Source organism: Ambystoma mexicanum, chromosome 1p (genome assembly GCF_040938575.1).
Source record: "Ambystoma mexicanum isolate Mex_15411 chromosome 1p, UKY_AmexF1_1, whole genome shotgun sequence".
In the NCBI taxonomy this organism is placed as follows: Eukaryota; Metazoa; Chordata; class Amphibia; order Caudata; family Ambystomatidae; genus Ambystoma; species Ambystoma mexicanum.
The window spans coordinates 144133592-144158764 of NC_090921.1; the positions used below are offsets into that span (position 1 = coordinate 144133592).

The 25173-nt window shown below is 41.1% G+C and overlaps 1 protein-coding gene across 3 annotated transcripts in view; it reads left to right on the forward strand.

Moving 5' to 3' along the window:
- The window catches only part of LOC138567244 (zinc finger and BTB domain-containing protein 4-like), a 288787-nt gene that overhangs the window by 47490 nt on the left and 216124 nt on the right, over positions 1-25173 (forward strand). The window contains exon 1 of one of the 3 annotated variants that reach the window (XM_069645270.1): positions 527-639. The exons of the other annotated variants lie outside the window; for them this stretch is intronic. The gene's annotated coding sequence lies outside the window, so the exon portion shown is untranslated. Of the gene's footprint in view, positions 1-526; positions 640-25173 lie in introns of those variants that run through there. 3 annotated transcript variants of the gene reach the window in all.

The window sequence follows — 25173 nt, forward strand, 5'->3', positions numbered from 1 at the left end:
CTGTCAGACCCATGATTGTATTCAAATGCACCCAACCAATCCAAAATATCAAGATTCACATCATACATACTCACTGCGTCTTTAGGCAGGCAAGGACTCGTGGGACTGGAAGACCTAGAGGACTCTGGGAGGGAAACATTTTCAAGAATCTTTTCATTTCAAGAGCATGTTGCATTTCCAATTCTGTGAGCTTGATGTCCTGATGTTTGGCTTCAGCTTGAGCTTGCAACCTTTTAAATTCAAATTCAAGTCTCATTCTTTCAAGAAACACATATTCTGGACTCAGTAATGGACCTTGTGGGGTCCCAGTGGACATGGTTTGAGGCGAAAGGGCTCCTATCCTGCCTGTGACTCCTCTACCTCTTCTGACTCTTCTAAGCCATTAGAGTTAGACTCTGAACTATCATCCTCATTATCAATTTACACATGTATGTTGGTAGGTGTTACAGGCCTACTACCCAAACTTTGGTGATTCAACAACCTTGTAATCCACTCATTTCTCTTTCCTTTTACAGTAGGATTCCTGGCTTTACAGCAAAATGGGGCAAGGACCTGGGAATCGACTTATCCGGTCAGTTGTGGGGAAAAATATGCAGGAGAGTAAAGATGTCTACGTTGTCTCTACAATATTGAATGCAGGTATTTAAATTGATACATAGGTGGCATTACCCACCCGCAACTCTAGCAAAGATATATCCAGGGGAGGGTTCACGCTGTTAGCGCTGTAGGTGGACAAACAGTGATTACTATTATATGTGGTGGAGCTGCCCCCGTATTCAGATATATTGGGAGGATGTACTGGAATGGCTGAAGGATCTAGATGGGGTTCACAGGCCAATGGACTCAACCTTGCTCAAGAGTGCGGGAGAAGGAGGAGGATATGGGGGAGGAGAGTCACATGGTCCGAGCCCTATTAGTAGCAGCAAAGAGTTGTGTGGCGCAACATTGGAAAAGGGGGAAGTGCCCACTGAAATGAAATGGGTACAGAAGGCAAAGTCCAAATATGATATGGAATACCTGACCCATTTCCTGGACGAGGCACAAGCGGACATTGAAGGGATTTAGCTGCCTTTCATCAATAAGTATGGGTGATAAGCTGCCTTGGGAAAATAGAGGGATGACAAGGGAATCTATTAGTTGTGGCAGAGGTATAGGGCGAGGCGGTGGTATTGCATGTAGGGGGTGTGCAAGGTGGATGTAGGGGGGGTGATCTCAAGAGTTAAATGTTGACCATTGTGGTGAAAATATTGATGTGTTGCAAAGAAATGACAATAAAATAAAATTTTCAAAAAAAAAAAAACACCTTACCTTAGCCTTGCCAGAACCTGTACAGCTTAAAAATATAAGGCATGAGAAGATGCCGTCATGTACATGACTTTGCCAGACTCAGTGGTAGTGGCTACTGCTGGAAGAAACTTTTCGAACCCAGTGGTCGTAACATCTGTACCACCAGATCAAGAGGCTATGGAATTGGACTTTTAATGCAAAGTATCCTATATAAAAAAGAGAATGAAGCCCACACCCCTGTGGTGTCATCCAGAACTTTAGTAGCAATGAGCTTTCTCCCTCAGACTACAAAATATACATGATACATAAACAACCACGTAGATGACTCAGAAGTGCCTCAGAGCCATATTCTGGCATTCTCAAAGCAAGGGATTTTAGTATTAATGTGAAGAGCCCCTTGACCCTCATTCTGTGTGAGCGCCTTTGGCCGAGTAATTGTTGGAACTGAGATACCTGCCTGACCCACGAGAGCTGTCCAATAATCCTTAGTGTACAGGGAATAAGCTAAACCAGCCCTGCTGACTTCTCTAAGCCCGCAAGTTAATACTAACCAGATAAAATATGATACAGGCAAAGGGAATATGCAGCATTTCTCCAATCTATAGAAGAAAGCAGCACCAGTCCCACTGGCCTGAGAAAGACACTGCAGCATACAATGTCAGCATTAAGAAAATAACCAGAAAGAAGCTGAACTACCAGTACTGCCAGCCTCGAAGAGCCTTGCATTGCAACCTCAGCCAGAAAGTTGATTTGCCAAAAAAAGGCGGCTGTGCCCTTAGCCATACTGGCCATCAGTCTGTAGCTCCAAGGTGCTACAGGCCAGTGTAGCTGTACCTCTAGGAGGTGGTATTGCAGTCCAGACACATAAGCCTGTGTATGTTTGTGTTCCCATTTTTCATTTTTGGAGCATCCAAAGGTTACGTATGAGTTTTATATGGTGTTATTTCTGTTTTGGTAATCTACAGCTAATGTTAGTACATACTCTTGGACGTATGGTTAGTAAGAAGTAATTTAAAAGTGATTTTAATCCAAGAACCAGTGACCTGTGGCATTGTGCAGGAACTGTTTTAACAGACCAGCAAACGATGAAAGGTCTTTAGCTCCAGGTTTGGAGAAAAAAAGCGAGAGGAGAACTTAATATCGCAGAGACTCTGTGACTCTGTTGCATTGTGGATATTTGTGCACACCGTTCTGCAGGGATGTCATTTCACCAAAATGCCATGGATAGCGGAAGTGACATTGCACGAACCGTGACCCCCTGATGACATGACAGGATTTGATGTAATTTGACCCTGCCCCCAAGTGACATCAAATTAAGTGGTGGTAAACGACCTTCAGATTTTGTAGATTCATCTAGCACCCGTGTTTCCAGGTGCTCTCGTCTCAGCCAGGTATAAGAACCGAGCCACAGAGGGATGCATAATTTGTCCACGATTACCCATTTGGGGAATGCCATTTTCCAGATTCGACATGGGATCTATATGTAAAACATACATAATGCCGTATTTGTAACAGGGTAACCGAAATCTGTAACACAGGCTACAGCTAGTGTATGAAACATCTATAGGTTAATGGACACAGAAGTACAAGTTATCTGTGGCATTGCTGTGTTAAACAAGCCAAAAAAGCACTGACCTGGGGAGGCGTGCGCTGCTGTTTAACCAGGAGAAAACTGCTGTACTAGCAAGGCCTGAAAATTAAATAATTGACCAGGATTTAGTATCAACAAAATTCCCTGGTTCTAAATGTATATATGAGTCAGCTACCATTACGATAGAAGAAACCTATTAGACTGGTATGAGTGCACCTTATAATGTTATCTTTGCTGGAGTATAATACCTGGGAAAGTTTCTTTCACTATACCCAAGACCCCCCCAGCCCCCATAGTTTTTATTAGCTAAGCGTAATACTGGGTGCCAGAGGACTTTAAAAAAAAAACACCATTTAATGTAATATCATTGCTGTACACATACATTCATAGCACCACACAGTTATTTAAAATTGAATACACCCACAAGTTGCTTCTCACCCCGTGACTCACTGGCAGACTTCAAGGTGCGCACTGCACACTACCCCTTTGTCAGACCCAGTGGTGCCCAATGGCGTAGCACACAATTTGGCAGTTCCCATGCTAGCCACTCTGTGGGGGCCCCCCCACAAGCTACATAACAAAGCACAGGCACGCCACACCCGGGCCGGTCCATAGCACCACGTGTGCGGAATGTCCATGATGATTATGCCGCTGCAGGGGCATGCACTACTGCAAGTGAATGAAGTAAATATGTTTTTCAATCAAAGCTTAAATGTTGAGAAGGGGCGGTGCCTGGTCCACAAATATACCAGCCACCAGTGGTGGCTGGTGAGTTATTTCTCTGGAGAGGGTGTAATTATTTGCCACATGTATGTGATTGCGATGGGTTGGGGGTGGGGGCGGCGGGATTCTTCTCCCTCCCCTGAGTAAATGTTTGGGTTAAATTGGTGCATTACAAAGCACACTTTCTGCGAAAATGTGGGTAAAAGGCCAACCAAAAGTACACAGAGCATATCCCAATGCATTATCATGCCGGTCCGTCTAATATATGCTAGTATAAAAAACATTTGTAAGCTGGCTGTGCCCATACATTCCCATATAAGGCCATACTAACGTTTGCTTTAAGACGTTTTTATATAGTATCATTACTAGTACTGGGCGCAAAACTGGCTCTGCCAATATATGCCAGTCCTCCTATGTAAGTACATGCTCCCGTTGGTTTGACCCTTAAAAGTGACATGTCACAATAGGAAAACCTGTCCAAACTGGTTTCAATGTAAGCCAATCTAGACCCATAAGAACACTTACCTTGCTTGATCCATTATAGATGCTCAGTTAATAAAATGTCATGCTACAGCGAAGAATATCCAGGCCGCTATGCCAAAAAATCAGTCTAGCGAGGAAACACTGCTTATCATGCTTGCTTTTTTAAAGATGCTGAGTAATAAATGTCATGCCAAAGTAAGCAATGGCTAGACTGGCAGCACCAAATCGCCAGTCTAGCCAGTGAATGGCAGACATGAACTTGCCTTTGCCCAGAAATACTAGTAAAACATGCAAAGCCATTAAAGGATGTGGCAAAAATGCTCCAGTGAACCCCAGACTCCCAGGGTCTTACACATACATGCATCTCCTTTTCACCCAGAACATTCACACACACACTACCACATGTATTCTCATTCACCCACCCGTCACTCACACTTTCTCTTATATGCACTCATTGCATTCTCTACACAGGCACACGCCCACCCACTCAGAACATTCAAAAACACGCCATCACATTCATACTGATTCACTCACCAGTCGCTCAATCATACACCTTTTATTACCTCCACCCATTGCATTTTCTACACAGGCGCTGCACCCACCCAGAACATTCAAAAAACACATCACATCACCTCCCATTCACCCACCAGTCACTCACACCTTCTATTACAACCACTCATTGCATTCTCTACACAGGCTGTTAGGGAGAATTTTCATTTTAGTGTTTAATTCCTCCTACCTTAGAGACCCCAAGCTCTTTTGCTGGGCTTTACAACTTTTAATTTTTATCCTGGAGAGAGTGAGACGTTTCTCTGTAATTTTTACACTGTGTTTCTTTTGGTTTTGGAGTCTGACAAACTCCATAGGCATCATCTGTTTACATTGTGTCACACAGCACCTTCAGTTCAGTGGCACAGGGTTGTCTTTTTCAGATTTCCCAACATTTTAAATACCTTTTCTTAGCTAAACTACTGTTTCCAAGAGCAGTCAAGTGAAATTTACTTTACTTACATTTGTAACTTTCTAGACCCTGCACACACTATCTTACAATAGGGTGCTTTAGGTGTTACTTAGTATCACTGTTGTCTAGTTTCTCGTGTAACATTTTTATGTTACCCTTTCTACAATTAATGGCTGGTGGCAGTGGTTTACTTTTTACTACCATTGAGTGTTTCGACCGCGAGCTGCAATCGCAATTGCAGTAAAGCACCAATGGGTGCCCATTTTGTCAAAATGGCTGGGTCTTCTTTTTTTTTCCATTTCTTGTTGGAAAGGTCCTTATTGAGAAGTACCTCAGCCCCGGTGCTACAACACCCCGCCCAGATCTCTCATATGACGTGGAAACAGATGCCTCCAGCATGGCAATGGGGGCTGTACTTTCCCAAAGGGATCCCGAAAGAGGCCAGTTACATCCCGTGGCCTTTTGGTCGCGAAAATATAATACACCTGAAGTTAACTATGCAATAACAGACAAGGAACTCCTAGCAATCAAGGCAGCCTTTAGGGCTTGGTAGCATTACCTCCTAGGCGCCAGAGATACCATCAGAGTAATCACAGACCATCGCAACATACAATACCTCAAGACGGCAAAGGCTCAATCATCCTGTCAACTACGATGAGCTTTATTCTTCGCAGAATATGATTACATAATCACGTACCGACCTGGAGTCCAGAACGGAAAAGCCGACGCGATATCCCGCATGGGTATTGATGAGAACGCATATTCAACCCCAGACCCGGTGGCCATTATTCCAGGTGACAAACTACTAGGACTTACAACAACGTCATCTCTGGACGAATTCCAAAAGGAAATTCGGCTCCTAATGAACACCGAGGCTCTACAAGACTGGACCACTCAAGGTGAACATTACACAACAAAGAACCAACTCCCGTATTTCAGAGGGCATTTATATCTACCGAATAAGGCACTACAAGAACAAGTAATTTCTGATTATCACGACCGACCCCATGATAGAAGGACATCCAGGAATTACCAAGACGCTAGCTAGACGATTACATGGTTTCCCCTCCGTCCTGATTTCTGACCGAGGGAGTAAGTTTGTGTCTAACTTCTGGAGGAAGAGTTGTGCAATTGCCCAAATCGATATTAGTCTATCCACTAGTCACCATCCCCAAACTGATGGCCAAACGGAGCGGACAAGCGGACAAATCGGACACTAGAGCAATACCTACAGTGTTACATCAAGTGGACGAAAGCTGGAAGGATGTGCTGTGGATAGCCGAATATGCCTACAACAACTCGCTACACACCAGTACCGGACAGAGTCCATTCTATACCGTATATGGAAGGCACCCACGTACTTCCGAATTAGGTACCCCCATGGCCTTGGAAATGCCTGTGGTGAAGACTTTACATACAACCATCACTCAAGCCTTCAAAAAGGCAGCAGAACACTTGATCCAAGCCAAAGAAAGGCAGAAAAGATTCTCTGATAAACACCGAAGAAAAGCCCCAGACTACCAAGTCGGAGATGAAGTCTGGTTGGCGTCTCGGCACGTGCCCATAAGAGGAACTCTAACATTTTGTCCCAGATATCTAGGGCCCTATACCATCAAGGCTATTATAAATCCTGTGGCAGTAAAACTAGCTTTACCACCAAATATGCAGATCCATCCCGTATTTCACGTGTCACTCTTAAAGCCTGTTCAGCCTGGAACTCGGGTCAAAACACCACCAAATCCGGTACTGGTTAACAGAGAACCTGCATTTGAAGTCAAGGACATCCTAGATTCTAAACTCAGCAGGTCCAAGTTATATTACTTGATGGACTGGAAGGGATACAGCCCTCAGGACAGGACATGGGCGCCTAGCGAGCATGTCCATGCGCCACGCCTGGTAAGACGATTTCATCGGAACCATCCAACCAAATCAGGGCCAGACGGAGGACATACCTTGAGAGGGAGTGCTGTCACGATCCATGCCCCTGACCCCCTCAGGTATAACAGCCCCCTGGCAGTGGGGCTAAAGCCCTTCACACTGGCCTCAAGGGCCTTACAACTTACAACCCCATCAGAAACATACACGGAGTCAGTCCTGGCGCCTTTGGCGTCAGGCTCATTATCAGGAATAAAGTAATACCAGTTTTGTACCTTAATCCAACATGGAATCCTATTACACAGCTCAGTTCTTTAGAACCAAGCCATGCGGTCTAGTTTTTTGGGTGTGGCTGGGCCTGGAACTACTTGGCCTGGAACTTCTTTACCTGGGCTATTTAAACCACACCCAAACAGCAGAACACGCTTCGCGTTATTCTGCACTCCTCCAGCGTAACGCTCATCGTGGCCTGCTCCTGCTCATCTGCTTCTCCGGCGCCCCGATCCTGAAGCCCTAGATCCGGATTCCATTAATAATCTGGAAGAACAAGGACAGCATTAGCGAGCAAGAACACTTACCTGTGAAGTAACCAGCCTTGAATCCATCCTGCGCTTCGCTTACCTCGCCCATCTCTGGGTTTCACCGCAACCTGCAAGGGAGAAGAAACAAGGTCAGCATTAACAAAGCACTTACCTGGGCAAACAGCGCTTCGATCGCTCATCAGTCCGGAACAGCACCGCAACCTGTACAAAGAAGAGAAGAGAACACAGGTTAGCAATTAACACCAATAAACAGTGCAGCACTCCGCGCATCAATAACTGGGGTAAATTGCAAACATTCTTGTATTCACTGCAAACTAATTGTGTACATGCAGATTCATTACATTTTCTTAAAATGCACATAATATCATGGTGATGCACTACATTTATTTTGCTTGCAAAGTATCATGGCGATGCAAATATACCAGTGAGTATATTGCTGCTGCTATCTCTCACTTGTTACAGTGTCCTGTCAACTAGCATTGGACGCTAGCACAGTAGGCAGGGGTCGGGGTGGCGGGGGTAAGGGTCGAAGGGCAGAGGAAGCCACTTCTTGTGGGTAATTAACAAATTAGTAACTTTCAAAAACCAAGTGAGTTGTTTTGACATTACATTACAGTCAAGGAAATGTGTTGTTTGTTTCCTAATGGATATGCAACTCTAGTAACAGTCTAGAGAACTGCACCTTCTATTTCTTTGTATGCTCAGCTGCTGAGAGCATTTCAATATAAACATATGTTCTTTATTTATTGACTCAAGCATCACCCTGCATCTTGTTTAACTGATAACAATGAATTACAGAGGGATCCCTAGTTACAGAAGAATACACTCAAGCTGTTCTACCTCTAAGCATTGATGCTATTAACCTCAGAATGTCTTCTACCGGGCTCCATAACAAACCTCAGTAAGGCTCTTGTTGAATTTTATCTAGGTTGTGGTTAGGAAGGTTGGGCAAAAGTATAGGCTGTATTATGTGCTCAGTCATTTTACTTCCTATGTCAGGGTTACAAGCGAGGCTCTCATAAGAATTTACTTCCTGCTTGGAGTGAAATGATTTTTCAGGGAGTACATAAATAATTAGCTTTGCCAACAGGGATACTTTATGCTTATTAAAAGATGTTCTTTCCCCTTAAAATTCATCTTGAGATTGTGCAGAAATATTATTAGAGTTCCTTTCTTTGTCACTGCTGTGTTGGGCACTGATTTGAAAAAATATTCGAAATAATATCAGTGGAGCTTTGTTGATAGAAGCCAAGGGTTGGCTCCTATGTGTTCATTGTTTCCTGTTTTTGATGGGCCCATTTTAGGGATATTTTTCTTAGCTGTAAGGCTGGGTTTGAGTAAGTGCTGCCGTAACTCACAGGACAATGTAATGTGTTTAGTAAGCAGAATCTATGGGATTTGTATCATCATATTCTGTGGTGCAGACTTGGATGCAATTCCCATCCGTACACAAATTATGAGAGTCATGTTTTCTGGGCCCCTAAATTACTTAAAGTGACACATGCATTCCTATTAGCATGTTTTCTGACACAATCCTTTTAGTTGCCATTATTCCATCTGCAAATATTGTATCCAGTCTGATTTCTTGACAGCCACATCAGTTATGAAAAGCGATAATTGGTTATTGCAATACACAAGTGTTTTTCCAGTGGCATAAAGCACACATTTTTCTCTGCACAGGAGTACTTTTGCAGATTGTGAGATCTTGAACTGGTTGAGGTCTCTTTATAATCATAAATAATATTTGTTTTTTTAGCCTATGTATTTCGAAGAATTGTTGTATGATGCACCTTTTACACAGATTTGTAAAGAATTACAGTGGTTGGGAAGGGAAAATTCCTTTCCAAACTCGCTTCGGAGATGGTAGCTCACTAACTTTGCATGCTCCCAAAGTGGCTTACCTCGTTAGTCGGTTGCGCACGTGGAAAATAAAGTGTCCACGAAAGGCAACCAGTTCCGCACTTACAGAAAAATAATTAGGGGGAACATTGATGAGGACTAATTGTATGTTAATTTTGTCATCAAACTTGCTCATCCGAAATCTGACAGTTGGTGTCTTATGTTTCATGAGCCAAAGCTGCCTACCATCCTCATTGACTACAGTTTTGTGCTTCTTAAGGAGGTCTATAGGCTACCTGTAAGTCTTTTTTTATTGTTTCGATTGGTAATACTGCTGTTTATCATACCGTGTCTTCCATTGCCTGATGCAGGCATGAATGCTAAGCATCTACAATTCTATTAGTGCAGTATTGATGATCTCAGACATTCCTCTTTGTGCTCCTTTTTCCAATTAATAATTATAATTGTTCCTTTATAACGCACTTAATATCTTCTAAGCGCTGGATCGGGATTCAAATCTTTGTTGCGCTGCATTGCCTCTGAGCTGAATTCTTACCCAACTGATTAACGTGGAATGCTGTAAAATCTGTCATTATGTTCTAGATAATCAAAGAGACTGAACACACAACGATCATCTCTGTCAAAGAAGAATTTCAGGGCAGATGGGATGTTGGCAGGGTCAACATATCACATTTTCAAAACAATTTCGGGATACAACCTTCAATCGGCACAGGCTTTCTTGCAAGATCAAACCTTTCTACTACGGGGGTAAAACTGGTGAGCTACAAACAAGGCAACAAAGGTCACTTGCCCAGTCAGTCCTTCAGATACACACCATACACCATTTCTTATTTGCTGAGTCAATTACTACTAGCTAAAGGCTAGTGGTGAGTGCGTGTTTGGTGGTCTGTGCTACAATATACAGTTGGAACCTCCACATTTTTACATTTGAGTATTGGTGTCATGTTATGGAATTTTTGGACGCACAAACATTCAAGCAATGACGTGCTGCTGAAAATAGCTTAACCTTGATGATATCCGCATGCACAATTACCTTTTGATAGTAAACTTAGTCAAAACCACTGGCAATTCTTTCAGGCGGCTTTGCAGTCTATCAATTCTGGCCTACCCTGATTTCACAGAACGGGAAAAAGCATATACTAATCAACTGAGGTCCCACCCCAAAGAAAGTCCACAAGTAACCCCGGTCATGCTTCTTCCTAGTTGAAGCTCATTATTGTGGTGTACTTTGGGATTTTAGGAAGGCTCCCATTGCTGTGAGGACCAACACTGATTTTAATTTGTGTCAAGCCTGGCTGTAATGGCGCAGGCGGGACAAAATGAAGGAATGGAAGCTGCCTAGAGGAATGCCCAATGCTTGGGATACATTTGGAACTTTCCTTCCATCAGTTTTGGTGTTTCTAGTGATTCAATATAGGCACTTTAACCTAATTTAGTGAGTGAAGCCCCTTCTCTGCAGAAGAATGACCAGTCTATCACAAACAATAGCGCAGACTTACCCAGCAGTTTAAAATACCCCCGCTGGGCTGGTATGGGGGCCACTTTGACAGCAATTTGTGAGTCTATTAAAAAGGCATGCAATACCCACCCACACCTTTGAAGGAGTGTCCTTCCTTGTGCCCCAAGACTGAGAGGTTAATGAGTGGCAACTAGACGCTCCATTTCTAGGCACTCTGCCTGTGTCAGAGGAACACATACCTTGTTGTCAGTCAGCTCAAACTCCATTGGAGCCTGGTGGGTGTGAGTGAAGAGACTGCGATTGGAGCATGGTGCACTCCAGTGCTGATATGATAGCAGTGGTGCCCAGGTGGACTTTGGCAGGTCACTGCACTGCAACCGACACAGGCACGCTGGGTCGATCTGAGGTGTTGGTGTCGGTCATGCCCGACCTCTGGGCCCGGCTTTGCCACTGACCCCCAGCATGATCTTTGCCATGGGACTAATTTTGTAACCCTGTCTCTGTGTATTCAGCTAAAATCCAGGGTCAATAAAATATTCCATGGAATCTTGTGTATTTGCATCTAAGAAAAGCCATATACTGGTATTTTGCACTTAGAAGGTGGCTGTGGATACTTCTGGGAAAACATCCCCTGGGAACAGCGGGGTGTAATGAGAAGTAGCCCATTATAGGATTATACGTATCTCACCACCCAAGCAGTATACTTAGGGACAATACTATTTAAGAACTATACCCCATGCAAAGACACATCAATGATTACAATCTTGCAGTTAAATAAACCCTATAGACTAGGTCATTTATTTAACATTTGGGAGACCTCCACACAGGGAATCTTTACAGCTTTTTCACCTCCAGCGGCTGAATCCCACTCTCCCTTTCCTCCCTAACCTGCTGCAAGCCCGTTTGCTCTCTCCCCTGCCCCATTAGCACAAGGCAGGGGACACGTGATACAGAACCCTTTCCATTTCAAAATGCGATGTCTAGCCTTGCCTGTGTTACCATGCCCAGCACTTTCACTCCTCTGGCCCTGGACTCGGATCACACACCGTCCAGGTAAAGACAACGGCCAAATCCCAGTCACCCCAAATCCCCGCAGACATACACATACATATCTCCTACAATTTTGCACATAGGTGTCCTCAACTGCGATTTTCCCTTTTGGTTTTCCCCACTAATTTTGCATTTATGTGTTCCCCAATGTAATGTTTCTTCAAGGTGTCACCACTGTAAATGTGTTCATTTGTGTCCCTCACTGCAATTTTACTCCCAGCTAACCACTACTGTAATTTGGCTCCTAGGTGTTGCCCCTGTAACTTTGACCCTAGATGTGCTCAGCTGTAACCCTGCTCCTATGGCCACCCTCTCTTTATTTTGCTCCTAGGTATTTGCTTCTGTAATTTTGCTCCTAGGTGTTCCCCCTGTAACTATGACCCTAGGTGTGTTCAGTTGTTACCCTGCTCCTATGGCCACCCACTCTTAAATTTGCTTCTAGGTGTCTGCAGTTGTAATTTTTTTGTGAAGTGTCACGATTTTATTACACGGCACACTCCAGCCAGGCACTCCTTCCTCGACAATGAATGTGGCGTACAATAAAGCGCTATTTACTTTTAATAGACCACGAGTTATTTTATTTGAGTAGGCCTCCAACCCATCTCTCCTCCAACCTCCACAAACACTCTGTGTCGCAATGGACCAGGCATCAGGCCTCAGGCCGGTGTCTATCAATAAGATATGTATTTATTTTTTAATGGAAAAAGAAACTCAAACAATTTTACAGCCACTACTCTTGTGGTACACAATTGCATTAATCTCTACAAAACAATTCAGTGAAGATATACTGTTACAATTATCAAAATCTTTAATGGCAACGCAGACAAAGAGCAATTTTTAGAAAGAGATAACCCCAATGGTTTTGCACTCCCCTATGCAATACTCACCCCCAAACATTAGCTAACTTGATTCCTTTGAATGGAAGGCAGTGGCAAGGAGTAGGGATAGAGAGAAAATCGAATTTTGAGTAAAGCCCACCACCCCAGGACGGGAGGCCTGCTAAGAAAGTGAAAACCCGTTTTTGGAGCAAAAGGGCAGAATTGGATTTTGATTATTACTCACAACTGCTATAGGACAGAATAAAAGGAAATTCGTGTTGCTACACTTGAGGAGATAGGGAAGCTTAGTGACTACTAATCAGCACCCCAGGGCAACGTGGAAATAAAGTAGGACTTTTGCTTTCTGCAACAGTGCTTCCTGCTGAGTGCTGACTGTTCGGCTGTATCCCCTGTTGGATTGTGGATTCAGGAATTCTCTTCTACGGCTCATTGTACTCTCTGTTGGAATATACTGGGCCAAGCCACGCCCATTTGCAGCCATAGCACATAAGCAGCAGGCGACGTGCTTCCTGCGCGCATGCTTCCTGCAAGAGTGCTTCGTGCCGAGTGTTGACTGTTCAGCTGTATCCCCTGTTGGATTGTGGATTCGGAAATTCTCTTCTACGGCTCATTGTACTCTCCGTTGGAATATACTGGGTAGGACCTCTTTAAAGAAGAAATATAGAGACAGATAAACATTGCCAAAGTGATTAAAACGCTTTTATATCTACTTTTTAGGCTAAGCCATGCCTATTTGCAGCCGTAGCACATAAGCAGCAGGCGACGTGCTTCCTACGCGCGCACGCTTCCTGCCGAGTGCTGACTGTTCGGCTGCCCCGCATGTATACATTGAAAACAGACATGCCGGAAAATCTGACAAATGCAGTGTCCTGCATGGATGAACCCATGAAGGAGGTGGAATCCTTGGCCTTACTTGCAAAGCTTTCAATAATTCCCGCCGAAGTGCGAGTACAGCCCTGTATGGACAAACCTCTAAAGGAGGCGGGTACGTTACCATCGGCAGCTAAACTCCCAATGACTCCCACTGAAGCGCAAGTCCAGACTTTAACGAAAATAATTAAACTTAAAAACAACACTTGTTCGAAATCTGTGGGTGCGAGTGCAGATTTGAGGAAATTGTGGACTATGACGCCCAAGTTAATTAACTTGGTAACAAGCTCAGATGATTTCCAGCTACAGCCGAAACTGCCGGTTGTGTCAATGGGTGAGTTACTCTGTCCCAACTCTGACCCTGAAATAAGAAATACACATGTTACAGACGAGGAACTGTTACAGATTAACCCACAAGCAAACTCGCATATGTCTAATGATGTTTCTCAGGTACCTGCTTGAACCCGGAAATGTATCAGTGTGTGACAAGCTGGATTCCAACATGGTGGCTTTCTCTGTACAAGTGAATGTTAATGCTAGTGTAGATGTGCCTTATCTTTACTCACAGACACTTATGAGCCAGGAAGCCCGTATGCATCATTTAACTAACACGAGTGAAACAGGTATTAACATATAAAAACAATTACAGTGCCGATGATATCGGCAGCAAATGCTATCTGACACTATGAGCACTATCTGACGATATGAATCTTACCCTAAGTAACCAACCCAAAGGAGACAGGCAGGGTACTACTCATAGTGATAGCTCACCTGAAACTCGTGTAATTAATACACCACCTAATCTTTTGAATCAAACAACAATCTGTACACAGGAGCTAGACAGATCAGAAACTCATGTCAGTTTCCAATCATTTGAACCAGACAATGACTTCCACACAGAGATAGATAAACTAGATACACTTAAAGATACTCGTGTGCCAGAAACTCAAATGAATCATAACATCACGCTGGATGAAGTGATTTTGAGCAGATATACAGCCAACCTTTCTGCCTCACCCCACTTCATTCCGCACGCGGAGATAGACATCATGAATTCTACCATGTCATCAGAGATGTCTTATATTAATATACCTATTTGGCAGCCTTCGTCAACGGGAATTATCCACGTTAAGAGCCCCCAAAAGCACCACGTATGGTAATATTAACCTGTTATGTGGTCCCTCTATTCACCATATAGGGAATATGACAAACATAATTAGCTATAGATTTAGCTCCTCATTTGTCCTACTTTCTTTTAATCCACAGGTTGCACGGACAGACTACACCTTTCTTCTCACAAAGCAGTTGATATTTTATATTGGGATTTTCATAATATTGACTATCTCCTGATGAATGTTCTCTAAGTAACTCTATAAGAACAGAAACATGTCGAGACATTTTTCCTGGATCAGTACAGGGAAAGAACAATCGATGTTATCTAACAATGATTAGAAGCTGATACAATACCAGATAGAGGTCGTATTTATTTATTACTCTATGTCAATCAATCATTTGAGTGTTAATAACTAAATCCTATGTTTTTTATAATGATCTAGAGAGATCCTTATGCATTTATCTAGCACTTGTATTATGAATGATAATAATTATTATGTGCTTTATTAATTTCTTAATGTGTATTAAATTAAAATGTGTATATTGATTCCTTTTGAACTTACTATGCCATACAACCTGCTTATTGAGCTCTGCCTCATATATAATATTGAAGTTTAAACCCCCCCGGGCATAGACAGAGCAGACACTTGCTTCACCCCTTTGGTGGACCAGTGACTACCGGGATTCCTCTTCTATTAACAGATGTCTTATATTAAACCTACACCTAGACCAGATTTTGGATTTAGAAATCCGAATTTCCTGGCTTACGATATTACTATGGCAGCAATGAACACAGGTATCTACAGTTTAACTAAAATGTATGAGCATCTTGAACAAAAAATGGATAGGTGCGTGGAGATAGTGAATGGATACAACGTTCACTTCGACCAGGTGTCTAGTGAGTTGAACGAAATAAACATCAAAATGGCAAACATGAAATCACAAAGTTTGGATGAAGTAAATAAAATGCAACCAAATTGTGACTTGCGATATTTAATTCATAATCAAAAAGAAATATGTAACGAAAATTCCAAACATAACAAACAGTCGCTTAACAAATCTAATCTTATAGATTTGATTTCACAGGATAATGTTCCATTGACAACTTCATTGAATGAAGTGACACCCATTCCTGACGTGAACCTTGTATCCTCTGATGCTGATCCTGTTGAATCAGAAAGCATTAAGAGCATGCCACTTTCCAATGACAAGCCGATGTATGATATTTTCTATCAAAGAAAAATATTTTTTTAAAAGAGGAGTTAGGCACTTAAAAAAACAAAAAAACAAGCGAGTATAAAAAACAAACATCTAAATACAGAAAACAGAAAATGTTTAAAAGCTATAACCATACCTACATCTAATAAAACACATAGAATGCTTGAAAAAAATAGCCGGACCAAATGATTGAAGATATAACATCAAATGAAGATATCAACTCAAATGTGAGTATATCATTGGAGATGGAGTCTGATCCGAATATGGACATTTTGTTGAACATGACAACTTATTCTATTGCATCCATAGAAAGTCGAGCTGAATCTCATGATATTCCTGATGCCCCATGGTTAGAACAAGTTAACCCTAGCAATGAGCACTGGCCTTCAAAGTTTGTAACTATTGAAGACTGAAGATTGCATGTGACCAGATCTAAAAGAGAGGTAACAGAATATAGATGACATCATCAAGATTTACCCAAAACGGTCAATGAAATCAAAGATGCGATAATAGAAAAAGATGCAATAACAAGAGGAGACCAGATAGTATAAGTGAGGATGATGATGGGGAACACATCACCATACAATTACTTAATCGCCAACATGATGATCCATACGCTAATCGGCAGAGTTTATTACATCTGTTTAAGTCTATCAAATCTCTCAACACCATTAGATCGCAAGATATAAAATCTGTTACTATCACTAGACACAGAAGAAAAGATATTGCTTACATTCATGTGCCTTCTAGGCTGGTTAGAAAAACGATATGGCAAGAGAGCTTATCTAATGAAAATCATGGTTTTAAACTGATAAGCAAAAAGCGAACATCCGATAGACAAGCTCCTGGACCCAGCAATTACGACCAGACCAATCAGAAAACAAGAACCCATACTGCAGCATTAACTGAGACTCTAGTCGTAAATTGTCAAGGCACATTGGGACAGTTAACAAGAGAAGTATATTATGAAAAAGAAAAGCATGAAATTATTGAGAATAAAGCGTTCACTTGGTCATGGCTAGAGAAATCAAAGTCAGAAACTATCCATAAGATCCAAAATTAGCATCTATTAGACAAGGATACCTTAAATTTTCAAGTTGATATCTGGAATACAAGAGGACATTCCCATCTTATAGTAGCCGGCACAAATAATAGCCTCAATAATTTTGATTTAATACTTCTACAAGAGACTTGGCTCACTCAGGAGACTGTATGGTCAAATAGACAAATATGCGCGGTACCGGATATCAAACAACATCAGGGTAGACCTATGATGGGATTACTTGGTGCTCTTAAGATGTCCTCTCCTGGAAAGCTTTCAAAATGGATGAATCCATGGCCGGATCTCCAGTTACTGAAATATGAAATACCTGAATCAAACACAAAAATTGCTATCATACATATGTATTGGAAGCCCATCAGGATCGAAGATAACGATCTGTTGATGTTAGCTACTAAATTGCTTGACGTCATTGACATAGAACCATTAGTCAAAATGACTTTAATAACTGGAGATCTTAATACCCACTGTTTAAGTAATTCAAAAAAGGTATTATGTAAAAGTGTACAGAAATGGCTTACCCTTATGGAAGCAAGAGATATGGTGATGCTAAATGGATGCATCTCGGGTGATGTGCCACCGCAATCATCATGGTTTAGAGGTTCATCTAACAGAATATTAGACTGAATTTTAGAATTATGAAATCTGAACTTAGTGATCATAATATTATGGCGATTACATGCAAACTAATATTTAAAACTCAAGAAAACAAGTACTTCACCTACGCGCTGGAGACAAATCAAGGATTAAATCAAATAAAATGGTCTGCAGCTAAAATAGATAAGTTACTAGATATCATATTAATGCATCCATTAAAATCATACGATGAAGTGCTATATAAACTTGCATCATCCAACAATGCCAGCCCTAGGAGGAAAAAAGAGTTTGTCATATATGATCCTATAATAAGAGAAAAAAAGAGATAAAAGAAAAGCGATATGACACATCCCTAATGAAAAGCCTAAAAATCAAATGATGCAAATACACAAAATTAAGACAAACTATAGAAACTTCATTAGACAACATTCTATTCCTAAAACCCAAATGGAAAGTGAACTGATGTTGAGAAATCTAAGCAGCAAATCAAGTGCACAAATATGGGCCTTGTTGAGAGATGGTGCTAAATTAGAAGTTCATCTGAACACAAATCCTATAAGAGAAACTGGATGGACTGAACATTTCACTCATCTATTTTTTAAGAAAGATTTCAGATAAAAAATTGTGAAATTTGTAGAAATTTCCGACAAGAAAATAGATATTAGCATAGAACAAATAGAATAAATAATCAAAAAATTGAGTTCATCTAGAGCACCTGGCCCGATGGCATCTCAAACGCCATACTCAAAGAACACCCGAAAAAGTGGGCCAATATATTACATCAGATATATGTTAAAATCTTAAAAACAGGTGACACCCCCCAATCGTGGAAAAGGTCGATTGTTGTGCCGGTTTTTAAAAAGGGCAACTGCTTAGATCCAACAAACTATAGGCCTCCGGCATTAAGGGACGCCTCAGAGAAAATATACGCCAAGATTATATTATCTGCACTGAACAAATGGTTAATTTTAAACAACCTATTAGATCCAAACCAAGCATGTTTTGATGCTGGAGTGGGCACTGCCCCGAACCTACATATTCTACAAGCACTTAAATCACAGTCTACAGAAAAAAAAGACCATTGTACATGATGTTCATTGATTACCGGCAAGCATTTGACAAAGTCTCAAGACCTTTACTATGGAACAAATTACAAAGAGCAGGTTGCCTGATACACTTATTATATGCCATACAACAGTTATATACGGGCACATCGATTAGCAGCAAATTAAATCGAGCAGGCTTGCTGACTAGTGACATCAAGACCAACATAGGGCTGAAACAGGGGTGTTTGTTAGCATCAACCTTATTTAATTTGTACATTTCTGAAATAAATAATTACTTTGCAAACATTAATACATATCCTCCTAAACTAAAATCCAATCATGTAAAATACTATGTGCTGACGACTTCATTATATTTGATCTTACACAAATAGGCTTGAGTTGTATGATAACTGCCGTAGAAAAACATGCCAATGAGAATAAATTACAAATTAATTTAAAAAAATCAAATATAATGATAATTGGAGGTACCAGGAGACAAAATAATAAACTTAGCAGAAGATGGCAAATTAATAAACAAACACTAGAAGTTGTCAGGCATTACAAGTATTTAGGAGTAAGCACAAATGATCTACAAACAGAAACACTATATGATGAAGATGTAAAAGCGAAAATGATCATGCTCACTTCTCAAGCTAAACTTATGCAGCACAAATATGGAAAGTTTTCAACAAAACCGGCCATCACATTTTACCACCAAAAGATGGTTCCCACTGTAACATATGGAGCCTTGTGTAAACCCAAGATCCATCAACCAAAGTGGATCTACTTAGAGGGCATGAATTGGAAGACAATATTAAAATTCCTGAAAATCTTCCCGATGCAAATTATACGTTATGAATTGGGCCTTTGCTTGCTTGAATTCATGATTGAATGGAACTCCCTATCTTTATATTCCAAATGCAGAAGATCAGAGAAATGCAAGAACGCAGTGATTGGCTACTAATCACCATTAGTAGCCAAACACTATTTGATGGTGATTTGAAGCAGGGAAATAAGTGGCAAGAAACATGCCTATTAAACATGCACATGGCTAGAATCAGCAAAGGAAAATCATTACAACACAGATTGGATAAAAACGAGAACAGAAGCCGAGAAGTATACATGTTTTCAATCAGGTATTTTCCACATAAAAAAATTAAACACAATACCAATGTACATGCTAAAACATCCGACCAAGCAATATAATAATGAGATTATGAGATTCAGGTTTGATACTATACCGACAAGAGCTGCTACAGCTAAATGGTCAGCGTTGAGAGATGATGCTAATGTAGGAATGACAAGCAAACCGTGTAGATTTTATAAGAAAGATAAGGTTATTGAAACTTTAAAACACATCATGGTACAATGTGGTAAGGTAAGCTCCCTAAGGTGTGAATATTTTAAGAAATATTTTAAAGAACGTAGATTAATCACTGCTGATACAATATGGGACAAAATGGTCAATGCCCAAAAGTATTTAGTAAAGTGAAAAATAATTGAAGCAGAAAAACTGTATGCGAATTAGGAATTCTTTTTTGAATGTAGTTTACAAGACAGCATTCTTAACAGTTTGGCTGTATATTGCTAATATTTTAATTCCAGTTCACACTAAAGGTCACGCTTAACATATCTACCTGTGAGAAAAGAGGTTTGCAATGTTACCAGAAAGATTTGGAACATGCTATATGGAAAGGATAATAACTCACAACTGAGAATTTTTCAAGGGACTAACTGTTAAATTTGTAAATTCATCCCTTTTTAATCTCTTGTTATTATTACTGTATTAGTTTTTTTGCTTTTACTTACGTATTCATTTCTTTGTTCATTTTCTATTGTTTTAATTTAGTTTTCATGATAAAGAAGTATAATTTTGATTGGGATTTTAACAAATTTGAATTTCTAATATGTGTAAAGTTGGATTCAACTAAATCAAATTTAAAAAAAAGTTTTTTTTTTAAAGTAGGAAAATCGATTTTAGGGAGAAAGCAAATGCAAAAGGAAAAATACAAATGCCAAATGGAAATTCGTTTTATACAGGATTTACAATGACAGGCAGCTCAGGGAAGGGGTATAGCTTAGAATAGGCAAATCTGTTTTCATTGACACGGACAGAGACACATGACAGGTAGACATGTAGGCAAAAGGGATTGCTCTCAATGGGACTAATGTTTGGGTTTTAATAGGACAGATGGAACTAGGAATTCGTGGGGTAATAGACACAATACACAGGCAAATTAAATGTTCAGTTACAAGGAGACTAATTATTTTGAGGCAACACTTTAACGACTCTGCTATGATTATTAAAGAAAGGCACTAGGCAGAAGGAGGTTAATTTAGAATTTTAACCAACCTGCACAGTGAATTTCAATGGGGGAATTCATTGACTTACTTAAGAATATGCTAAGGATTTACACAGACACTGAGAGATTTACCAAAGGGAATATGCTAACATACATGGGCTAAACACAGGTTCTTCTATGGGAAGGCGGTTGAATTACATGTTTTCCGGCATTGTGAGCCTCTTCCAAGGTGATTGAAGTCTTGTGGGTGGAACATAATGTACAGTGTTTAGTCAACCCCCTACCCACCGCATTTTTCACTGATATTTCTGTGCGAGCAAAGTTATCCTTTCACAGTGGCTTTTTAAAGTAATTTCTTTATTTTTTTACACTTGTGCAAGCGTGGATGTTTGAACTCCTATCTTGTATGACACAGGATTCTTTAATTTGTCCTTTTTGTGTGAGTTGGCATTTTTGAGAATGAGGGGTAGGCCCCCTTCCACCGGGTTCTTTGATTTGACACTAAATAAAGAAAAAGCCACGCCGTTTTTCATTTGCAATGTTTTAAAAGGCAGATGTTCACGTGAAATGGATAACAAAAACCATGTCTGGTTGTAGGATTGCAATTCTTGCCCCTCATGTGAATGAACAGTACAATAAGGCCGTTTTTAATGCAGTGCATGACTTCATGTCATTCAAGTGAAGCAAAAGCAACGCAGGGCAATTTTTGGATTGCAGCGTTCAACTGCTTGTCACTCGTGTGACAGGGAAAGCAAAGCACAGTTTTTGGTGCAGAGTTTCAATACAGTTTTTCAAATGAAGAGATTTTTGTTTAGGGCCTTAAATGCACCCCACATAAGTGATCCACACTGTAACTTTGATCCTAGTGGCCCGCTACCATAATGTTATTCCTGGTTGTCCACCACTTTAACGTTGTATTTCGGTGCCTCCCCCACTGTGATTTTGCTTCTAGATATCCACCCACTGTAAATATATTCATAGGTGTCTGCTACTATCATTTTGCTTTTTGGTGCCTGCTGCTTTCAATTTGCTCCTGGATGTCCACTACTTACATTTTTATCACCGTGGTTTTACCACTGAGGTTTTGGTCCCCAGAGTTCCCCGCTGTTACTTAGGCTAATAACCCCTATACACTGTAAGTGTACCTATAATACTTTGCTCCCAGTATCCCCCACTGTAACTCTGCCACCATGTGTTGTACTGCTAAGTGTTTCCCACTATAAGGTGGCTCTTTTGTGTTTTGCTTCCAGATGCTCCCCACCACACATGTATTCTCTGCTCTACAATTCTCTTGTGACACTCAGTAACAAATCACATAATCAGTCAACTGGACAATATACGTTTTGCGAATAGTGGAACACTTATTCTAGGTACAGTAAAAACCTATAACTACTTTTGTGATTATACACAGTTATACTAGGTGAGTAAAAACCTATAACTACTTTCGGGATAACACAGCTAACTCAAGGTAAGTAAACCCCATGTATTTTTTCAAGGACTTTCAGCAACCTGTGGCAGGTATAAACCTAAGGCTCTTTTTGTGTCTGTCTAAACAGCACAGGGAAAGTAAAACCCAATGTTAAGCTTTACTGAATGGCTCAAAGTTGTTCAAGGTAGGTAGGCCCTAATGCAGACTTATTCTGGACAGGCTAACAGAAAATCAGGGAAGCAAGACCCAGTTGGGGGGCACTCATACAATTATCCTAACAGGAATAATCTGGTGAAACCAACACATTACTTTTGGGAAGAGGTACAACCAAATCACAGGTGGGTAACATACTTTTGAGAATAGTGCATCACACATCGAAGGTAAGTAAGAACTCTTGTAACTGTTCACTCTTAGAATTACAGTTACCAACAAACTCTTTTTGCAAGTAAGTAACTTTTAAATTATTCTCTTTACTAGGCAAAAGGCCCAATCCCTTAAAAGTCTTTCCCTTATTCTTGGAGCATTAGTGTTCTCAGTGGCAGAAGGGGAGCCACTAATATCTAGTGTCCAACAGGCAGGTTCAGGATAGGTTCTTAAGTAGCAAAGGGCAGAGTTCCTTAGGAAGACTCGGCAAACAGGTGAGTACTTTACTTATAGAGGTAGAAGAGGGTCCAGGGGCCTCACAGAAGACACCCTGGAAGGATTCTAGCAGTGGAACCGGGTGCACTCGATGAGAGGCCTCCCCATCACAGAAAACACCCCACAACTACACAGGAATACTAAGAGACATAAGGTGAGTACATACCCAAGTCAACACAGTACCTCAGCATTGAAGAAGATTTTGCAGCTGGAGAACTTCAGGATCTGCAGCCAAATACCCAGTCGGTGGATTCCTTGTCGTGGTTACTGAAAACAAGTCCTCAGAGTGAACTTTGCAGCAGGGATCAACGGAGAAGGCTCTAGGCATGGTTTTCCTCGCGGCTGAATGCAGGTCTGTGGATTTGGCATCTTTTCAAGGAGCACGGAAGAAGACAGAAAATCGTGGTTGAATTCTCGTCGTTACAAAGGTCCAGCACTCTGGCTAGGCGACATTTCTGACTCGATTTGTGTCTTTGGAGCTACACCAGAATGCACACGAAGTTTCAGCGAGATTTGGAATTCGGAAGGCTGTGCACTGCACAATGGCTCAAGATCCCAAGGTATTGCAACCCTGTCCACGCTCTTCCTCCTTGGTCCTCTCACCGCATAAACACTACAAGCAAGACCCCTCACTGTCCTTACGATAATATGTGCTACTGACAGCTTACTCTGCTGCCTGCGCTCCAGTGCTCACTCATGCTCTGTTGTCACTATCAGGACCGTTCTCAAGAAACCTTTTTTTTCTCACCCCACTTAACATGTTACTTTCAGAACAGCTTGACAAACCTGCCAGGACAACCTAACTGGAAACCCTAATGCATGGTCAGGGTACGCAAAGCAAGATGAATCTCCATCTAAGGCAAACCATGTTGCTCATGGAACCTATCAGAATTAGAGAAGAAACACCCACCTTCAAGGATCTTAATGGTACCCGAGACTCCATTTTGAGCTTGGAGTTCAACAACGGACCAAAAGCACTAGAGGAAAAACTGTCTCCTTAAACAGGTGAGGATCTAATTCTGACTCCAGATAATGTGCTGTCATAGTCTGCCAAATAGCTATTAAGCGTTTTCCAAAACGGAACAAAGTGTTTTTGACCTTATAGTGAATATGCAAGTATATATCTAAGTGTAAGTCATATGCAGTGCACCAGCTGAACACACAACAATAATGTAAACATATTTGTCTGCTGTTAAACATGCTCAATTTGGCTCTTAAATACGTTATTTTCGCTATCAGAAGAGCCACTTGAGAAACAAACCGATTTGGAGTTAGAATGTTACGTTATACTAATTCTAATTAGGAACAAAGGATATACAAGTGAATGTAAATCTTAATATTGTCCTATTTCAGATACAAATGCAAGAGCCTCCATCACTTTAATGCACGCTGCCTTAATTTATGTGTAAGAACCCTAAATATTCCTCTGAAAAAGTCCAGAAGCCAATGCGCCAAGAGGACAGACAATTCATGCCACCAACCTCAAATGGAACAACTTTTTGATCAAAAGACTCAAACCACAAAATTCTGACAACTCAACTCATCACTATTCGAACCACCACAGATTACACTGTCCATCACAAAAAACTCACTGACTTCCACTGGAGCCAAGAAGACAAACCCAACCTACTCAGCCTCTTTGAAGATAAATTCAGCACACACCAGAAAACAGAACACCTTGACATCAGGCAAACAAAAATCTTGGAAAAACTCTACTAGATAAAGCGATAGCAATAGAAAATACATGACACCAGAGGCCTCCTCTTTGACGCGCGCTCCATTGCGAAACACTCTGCAGACATCAACGATTGTTCATCGAGAACAAGGTGGGCCTAAAATACTGTTCATTACTAAATCCTGACTGACAGATGACCGCTTGTTGATTACACGCATGGCAATTGCTTCAGATAACAACATTAAACTTGCCAAGCAGATCGGTAATAAAGGAAATGGAATCGCCCTTGCATGGAAACACTCAGCCAATGTTAAAATAAGGCCTTCAGGTACTATCCAAGACTGTAAATGGCTCTTTCTACCTTGCTCTCCTTCCCAAACATCTACACTGAGAATCCTTCTTATCCATAGATCCCCTCATGCAATCCCTCATTCTTGCCAAGCCTTGATAACCTGTGGTTGCCAACCTCTTGCTAGACAGCAACACTTCACTTTACTGGTAGACTACAAAAAGGCAACATGACTATGGCATCCCTCTCAGCGCATTCCCTGCA